The sequence below is a fragment of the Pseudonaja textilis genome, chromosome 2 (genome assembly GCF_049901715.1).
Source record: "Pseudonaja textilis isolate UNSWEBS1 chromosome 2, rPseTex1.2, whole genome shotgun sequence".
NCBI classification, from domain to species: Eukaryota; Metazoa; Chordata; class Lepidosauria; order Squamata; family Elapidae; genus Pseudonaja; species Pseudonaja textilis.
In genome coordinates this window covers 20,618,861-20,627,030 of record NC_141991.1, presented here as the reverse complement: position 1 = coordinate 20,627,030, position 8,170 = coordinate 20,618,861, and positions in this window count along the sequence as shown.

Below are 8,170 nucleotides of genomic sequence, written 5' to 3'. Positions count from 1 at the left end.
CTAAGGCCCATGTTCCACCACTCAATTCTAGGTCTTTCTAACCACGTGGTTACTCGTTTGCTGATGAATGAATTTGGTCGTGTGAGCTAGGAAACCTGGTCCTGTATCCAAACCCTCTGGAGAGCACCAGGCTGGGAGGTAGTTGCTCTCTATTCAGATCCTCTTTTTGGCTTAGTTCTCCTACCAATAAACCTTGTCAGCATTTTAAAAATATGATTACAAACCTCATTTGCTTTTCGCACTAATTTTTACTTAACCGGAACTTTCTGAATAAGCCACAGTTCTCTGAGTTCACACAATGATTTCATAAACCATAGTTTTTTTAACCACAGTGGTTCTTGTGCAATACACATCACAAAGACCCAGAGGCTCAATCACATGGTCATAGCGGCCATCTTGACTTATTTGACAGGCGTGCACATCCACACACACTCTGGACACCCAGGTGTTAACAAAGGAAAAGGAAAACATTGTCTCTGACTTCTTTTCCAATTCTCTTCTCCCCCACCCCAACTTCCAACCCCTCCCCCAACTCCCCAGCAGAGGAAATAGCAATCAGCTGGCCCATGATGGCAGCTTATAGGAGAAGCTTTTTAACACCTGGTAAGACTGTGTGTGCCGTGGAGGGAACTCCAGATGTTTCAAAGTTCTCACTCCTCTCTCTCTTGGATGGTTGTGCTTAATTTGGCACTTTCCAGTTGTGCAGACTTCATGAAGCCAATTTTCTGTCACTAGAGATTTGCCTCTTGATTAAGACTTCCAGGAGTTTATAACATGCTCACTGTATAAGCTTGTGGATAAGCCGAGAATTCTAGGTTCCAAAATACATCAAAATTGGTTTCAGTTTATCTTTGGATAGGCTTTTCCACAAATATATTTGGTAATACTTTTTTTAAATTACCTATATAAATACTGATGGATAAGCTTATCTGTGGATAAATTGATCCTTACATTTTTAACCAAAATGCCATGAAAAATGTGCCACCCACAGATAAGCTGACTGCAACAATTAAAACATACAAAAGTTTTGAGTATCAGCTTATTGGCAGATGGGCTTCCATGAATATGTTCCTCAACTGGTCTAATGATTATGCTTGATGCTCCCCTTGACATTTGTGACAGGGGAGAGTTTTGAACCCAGGAATTTCCCAGAAGCAACACTGAGAGCCCTTTTATCTTCCCCTTGAAGCTCCAGACCTGTAGGGGTTGAGCGTGGGTAATCATATCCATAAGCCCACAAAACATAATGACCTCTATTATTTACCAGCCTTTCCAAGGTCTCTGCAAAGAAAGTGCAAGCAGCACGGAAACAGAAGCTGTTAAAGGACACCAGAAAAGGCCTCTTCAGGGGTTTTTGATAAAGGATGGATGTTATTGTCCCTTCTCTGCCGTGATCCTTTAGAGCAAAATTCCCCAACCTTTCTGGGTTTGTGACCCAGCGGGGGAAGGAAAGGGTGTCAGAATATTCATGAACTGGCAGAGACATGGTAACAAAGTCAGCCAAAGAGAGCTGAATTAGAAACTGAAACTGAAGGAGCCTGGGCGTGGCCCTGCAGATCTGTGTGCCCTGCTGAGAACTAGAACATAGAATAACAGAGTTGGAAGGGACCTTGGAGGACATCTAGTCCAACCCCCTGCTCAAGCAGGAGCAAATATTAGCCTCTACCTGGGATCGAACTCACAGCCTCCCGATTGTGAGGCCAGAGCGCCACCTCCTGCTCTGAGCTCTGAAGCCGCTGCTTGTGTTTTGCTTGTGTTACGTTGGAAGAATCTACTATTGATATTGTACATTTTACTCATATATTATTATATATATATAAAGAAGTTAATGAATCCGGCTGAAATCAGTCGTCTGTGTGTGCTTTCTGGATTTGATTTCTTCAATAAACTCTAACAAGAGGGTGGTTCCACATAAGTAGCAGGGAAACGCGCACAGCTCCATTTGCAAGAGAGGCAGCACACACATGTGTGCACTCGCCCACTGCTCACACAAGAGGGGATGCACATGCATGTAGTCACCCGCCCCTTCCGGGCCCCGGTTCTGAATAGCTCAAGGCCCAGTAGTGGGTCACAACCTGGGGATTGGGGGATCCCTGTTCTAGAGCAGGGTCATCCAATCTTATCAACTTTAAGACTTGTGAACTTCAACTTCCAGTATGCTGGCTGGGGAATTCTGGGAGTTGTCCTGGCATGCTGGTCTTCCAGTTTCTAACGTGCAGAGGTGGTATTCAGCAGGTTCTGACCAGTTCTGGAGAACCGGTAGCAGAAATTTTGAGTAGTTCAGAGAACCAGCAAATAGCACCTCTGACTGGCCCCGCCCCCATCTATTCTCTGCCTCTCAAATCCCAGCTGATTGGATGGAACCCAGCTTTTTGGGTTGCCCTGCACAGGAAAATAGAAAGCAGGTTAGAAGGGTGGGGTGGAAATGGAGATTTTACAGTATCTTTCCCCTGCCACGCCCACCAAGCCACGCCCACAGAACCGGTAGTAAAAAAAAATTGAATTCCACCATTGAAGTTGTGGTTGCCAAGGTTGGATGCTCCTGCTCTAGAACTTTGCAGGGCTGTCTGGGGGAGGGTGGTAAAAATGTCCCAAAGGGCGTGGCTTGGTGGGCGTGGCAGGGGAAGGATACTGTAAAATCTCCAGTCAGAGGTGGTATTTGCCGATTCTACGAACTACTCAAAATTTCTGCTACCAGTTCTCCAGAACTGGTCAGAACCTGCTGAATACCACCTCTGGTTGTAATACACATAAGGGGCAGCTGCACTTTTGACTTTTTGATGCTCCTCTGGATGCCGCTGTATCTAACTGCAGAGCAAGGGACGACAAAGAAACTAGGGGCATTATGGAGAAGAAGCTATCTCTCTCCTCTGACCTCTAAACCCATGTATTACATGGCATTCATGACTTCCTTTTATCTGCCAAACAAGGCGTCACCTGTGAATCTACGACTGGCTTCTCAAGACATCTGGAGACCACAATCTAGCAGTCCCAAAGCCAGTCAGTGTGAGTGTTTCATGATTCAGCTAATTTTGTCAGATAAGAAAATAGAATAAAAACTGGCATGTATATCTTGCAAATACAGGTAATCCTTGACTTATGACCACAACGGAGCCCCAAATTTCTGTTTTTAAGTGAATTTTGCCCCATTTTATGCCCTTTCTTGCCACAGTTATTGCACCTGTTAAGTTAGTAACATGGTTGTTGAGTGTCATGCCCTTGTTGGAGTCTGATTCTGAGGGGGAGATTGAGCAGCTGACAGGGAGTGGGAGTGTGGCTCCAGTGGCTGTGGAGGAAACGGGGGAAGGGCACAGTCCAGCTGGGCATTCAGAGGAAGACTCAGGGCCACTGCCTCTTCATCCTAGGGCACGCGGGGAGGAATGGAGGAGGGAGCAACATGGCTTACGGGAGAGGAAAGGGCCCCAATCCCTTTCATTAGTTGCAGCTGGGAGAACAGGATATAAGTAGGACGTTTGCACACAGCACCTTGCTGGAAGCAAAGCGTGCATTATCTTTGTCAAGGCTTATCTGGGTTTTGACATCCTCCCAACTGTGTGTGTTTTGTTATCTTTTGGAAGTCTGCAATTTATTATCCTGGCCTGCCATGTTAAGTACTTCAGCGTGGTTTGTGTTGGTTTTTTTATTTCTAATTTATCTGTATTTTGGGTTTGGACGGCATTTCTTCCCTTTGTAGACTGTTTTTGGAAGAGTTTGATCTCTAGCCGAGGATAACTGGACATTGGGGGCGAAGTTGGAGGCAGTAAAGGGAATTTATCGACTTTTGTGACTTTGTTATTTTTGTGCCACGCCCCTTTGGGTCATCACAGTTGAGTGAATCAGGCTTCCCCATTGACTTTGCTCATCAGAAGGTTGCCAAAGGGGATCACATGACCCTGAAATACTGCAACCGTCATAAATATGAGTCAGTTGCCAAGCCTCTGAATTTTGGTCATGTGACCATGCTGCAAAGATTGTGTGAAAAATAGTCACACAAGTCCCTTTTTTTTCAGTGCCATTGTAACTTTGAACCATCACTAAGTGAACTGTTGTAGAGGACTACCTGTACAGCTCGTATTATCTCCAGGTGGTCTGCTGGTGTGTAACACACAACAACCCTCTCAACAGCCAAGCCAGCATGGAAAGTGTGAGTCAAGACACTGAAAGGGGAGGTAGGGTCTAAAATATTGAAGGTAAAGGAAAACAGCAATCCACGCCTCAACGTGTCAGGTGGAGCTGCAGAAAGCACACCAGGTTTCTTCCTCTACCAAAGACAATGCACCAGGAAGAAGGAAAGAAAAATAAAATGCACAGTGGGAGAAGGGAAAGGAAATTGGATACAGGCTTGATGGTTGCTAGGCAATCGGCTTCTGTTCTTCGCAGCTTCTTCTTTAAATGTTTGCAGATGAGGAACCAGACACAACCGTTGCCCCGGGAGCAAGTGAGGGCAGCATCTCACGGCTCGAGATCCCTTCCCTTTGATTTGAATGGCGTGCCTAGAAACAGGCAGGCCAGACCAGGATTACTCTGCCTTCCCGTCAGCAGGCTGAAAGAGTTGGAGGAAAAGGCAACTGGTAGAAACCACAATGCCATGTGGGTCATGATGTTATTGCAGAAATGAAACCCTGTTACATACTGATGCCACTGGTGTGATGATGTGGTGATGGGCATGGCCTCACTTGTGCCCTTCCTTCTCTTATAGTTTTATTTATAAGATGTCTATCCTGCTTCAGGCTGAGTAATTGTAGAGAGACTCCCGTGGATGGAACCCAGCTCAGCAAGCAACCAAGGGGGACTCAGCCACCAGTGAAGCGGCAATCTTTCTCACCTCCACTTTGGGACTGACAAGAGCTTGATTCCTCAAATGCCTGAACAATAGTTGAAGGAGATGCCTGCAAAGGGAAGACATTGTTCTTCTGTTTCCAGATAGCATCTTGTCTTGGGATTTTACACCAAATTCCTTTTAGCAAAATATCCCCTCCCAAGTTCATCACAAAATCCCACTCACTGTTATCTTGGTTTTGTTTAAAGGCAACGTTCCTCTAACGAGAAGACTGAGAAAATTATTCATTTTCACTGTGAGAATGCGAGCAGATGAATATGTATTCCACAACACCGCAAAGTGGTGAAATTAAACAAGGGAAAGATGAGTAAACAATATTATGTAAGAATGTGTTTCTCTGTTATGGTAATGAATGATGGAATTTAGATTCTTGCAAGATGTTTTCAGGACAACACACATAGCTAAATATTTGTATTGTATTTGTTTTGAAAATATGGATGCAGTGGATTTATATCAGGTGAAGCCATGGTTTGTTTAAAAGTGGTTTATTGAGGAAAGTGCATTTGGTTGGACTCACATTTAGACTCATCCATATGACTTGGTTTACAAGCCACAGTAGTTGAGTTCATCTAGTATTCTAAACCCCAATTATGATTTTTAGCATGATTTGTGAATAAAGTTGATATATTATTTCTCCCTCGAGGAAACTGACTTTCTAAAGGAATTGTGGGGGGAAAACCGGATGTATAAATCAGGCATAAAAATCAGGCATAAAAATCAGAAATGCTTTATGCTGCAGCAAAACTTTTGAATATGCCACAAATATAAGTGGTCTTGTTTAACAATAACTTGTTCAGCAAAATTTGAATTTATGATGGGGATGTATGAGAGGTAGTTATGACTGTACCTTGAATTTGCAGCTGTTACAGCATCCATAATTGTGATTTACAAGTAAAGTCAGTAGGACGGCAGCAGGAAATCGCAACTCAATCACATAAGATCCTTGCCTAACAAAATATGTAATCCTCATTTAATAAGAGCAACCAGGGCTGCCAGAGCTGCTATCACAAAGCATTGCAGTCACACAGTTTTTTGACCATATGGCTTAAACACAGAGTTTCCGGTCCCAATTAGCATAGCTAAATGAGGTCTACTTGTGAACTCATCACACTGAATTTGGTAATGCAGTAGATGTGAATCAGAGGTATTAACAAGGGAGAATATTCTATTTGGTTTAATGTAACTCCGTGTAGTCTCAAAAGCTATAAACATTGAGGCAGCTTACATGGAGCCTAAAACAGCTTTCAAAAAACTACTAATCCTTAGGGATAATCCAAGAGAAAAGATGGAATTATTCACAAGTTTCTGGCTAGGCTTATATATTCATTGTCATGATTTTTAACTATGGCTTGATAAACAAGCTATAGTATCTTAACTTATACTATACACTGATCTACCAAACATGATTTACAACCAGGGTGATTGGATCCATACATCGGCTAAACTACTTTATGTTTAACAGGGTATTAAAACTCAAATGGGTCTGTTAAAAGTTGCAGTAACTACTGAAGTATAGTATTTCATGATTCAGTATCAGAAGACAGCTTGTTACAGCAAAGTTTTTTGGGGGGGTTGTTATTTTCCTGTATGTGCTTTGCATTGTTTTTATTATTTGTACTCCTGGAATTATTTTTATTGCTTGATTACTTGACTAAACCACGATGAATTAAAATTCTGTTGCATTTATCCTTTTTCCCTCTCCAGATGATCTTGTTCATATTCCTCTTTCTTTTCTATCCCTGCTAATGCCTATTCAAACATTCATGCCCTCTAAAATAAAGGATACGTTGGTGGGATGTCAGCAGTCACATCAAACATTTCCTTTTTGGATAAAGTTTCTGATTTCTTGGCTTCCAACAATTATCGCCTGTCATGACTGAGTCATATGGATTCTAATGAGTATGCTCTCAAATGGGGGGATTGCACTGGAAAAAAATGGTGATAATCCATGCACAGAAGAAATAAAGTTGATGTTCTGGTCATGAACATAGCTTTGGTTTTCAGTATCATCTAATCCTTCCTAAGAACCTTATTAAGATGCTTTCCCTTGAAAACTCGTGAATGTGACTAGACTGATAGATTGGTCTTAAGAACAAAGAATGCAAATATTACTAAGAGACCAATCTGGATAGCATTAAACATTATAGATCCTAACAGATTAATGGCCGTTTCAAAACGCTTCCGTGTTCAGTTCAAGACGGTGATGCTAATCTATTCTGGGAAGATGTAGAAACAATTATACTCAATTGCTTGCAGCCATCACCATTGTACCCATCTGTCATAAAGACTGCTATCCAGCAAGGTTTTTTTCAGAAAACAAAAGGTATCATGTATAAAAAAACAGAAGAGTTTTGTTGGGACATGACCATTCAGAATTTCAAATCAGCACTTGGGGAATTACAGACCTAATACATCTTACATATATTGACTTCTATTGCTTCCTGAGATTCAGCTGTTTTCTTGCCTTCATCCGTCAGTTGCTTTTATTTGAAAAATCGCCATAGACAAAACTAGAAAGATGTCATCTTGCCCCATTCATATTTTAGTAAAGTCTTGGTTTCAGCTTGATTATTCCCCATCAAAAGCTACAAGGCGCATTTGGAATTCACCAGGCAGGTTTAAATGTGATCCAAACTCCCATAAGATGTTATGGGTAACCCACTTTCTTAGGCGGCTTGCCAACCAATTTTCTGTAGTTCACAGACAGAAAAGCATTAATATTTTAGATGACCTTATTACTATATAGAGTATATATACTATATAGAAGTAAGGAAAAATTTTCTGAGAACAATCAACCAGTGGAACAGCTTGTTTTCAGAAGTTGTGAGAGCTTCATCACTGGAAGCTTTCAAGAAGAAACCAGACTGCCAACTGTTAGAAATGGTGTAGGGTCTCCTGCTTGGGTGATGTGTTTGTGTTGGACTAGATCAGGGGTTGCCAGCCTTTTGGACCTTAGGGACCACCAAACTCATAATTTTAAATCCCGCGGACCACTAATATGAATTTTGACTGACAGTGGCCTGCTGACGTTGGTGGGAAAGTTGGTCCCATATTCCAGAGCTGCAGTAGTCACAGGACTGGCCCTTTGGTCATCCCGGAGCAGCTGCTCCTCCACCCGGGTGCACCAGCCTATCATGGACTGGAGGAGCTGCTCTGGGATGACCGAAGGGAGCTCTGCAATATAGGACCGACTTTCCCACCAATGTCAGCAAGCCAGCCCGGGGCAGATTTCCCTCCCCCGCTGTTGGTCTTACCTTCCAGTTCCAGCTCGCGTGGCTCTACTCAAAGTAAGGTTTGCGCTCATCCGAAGGATGGGGGCCAGCTGGTGAA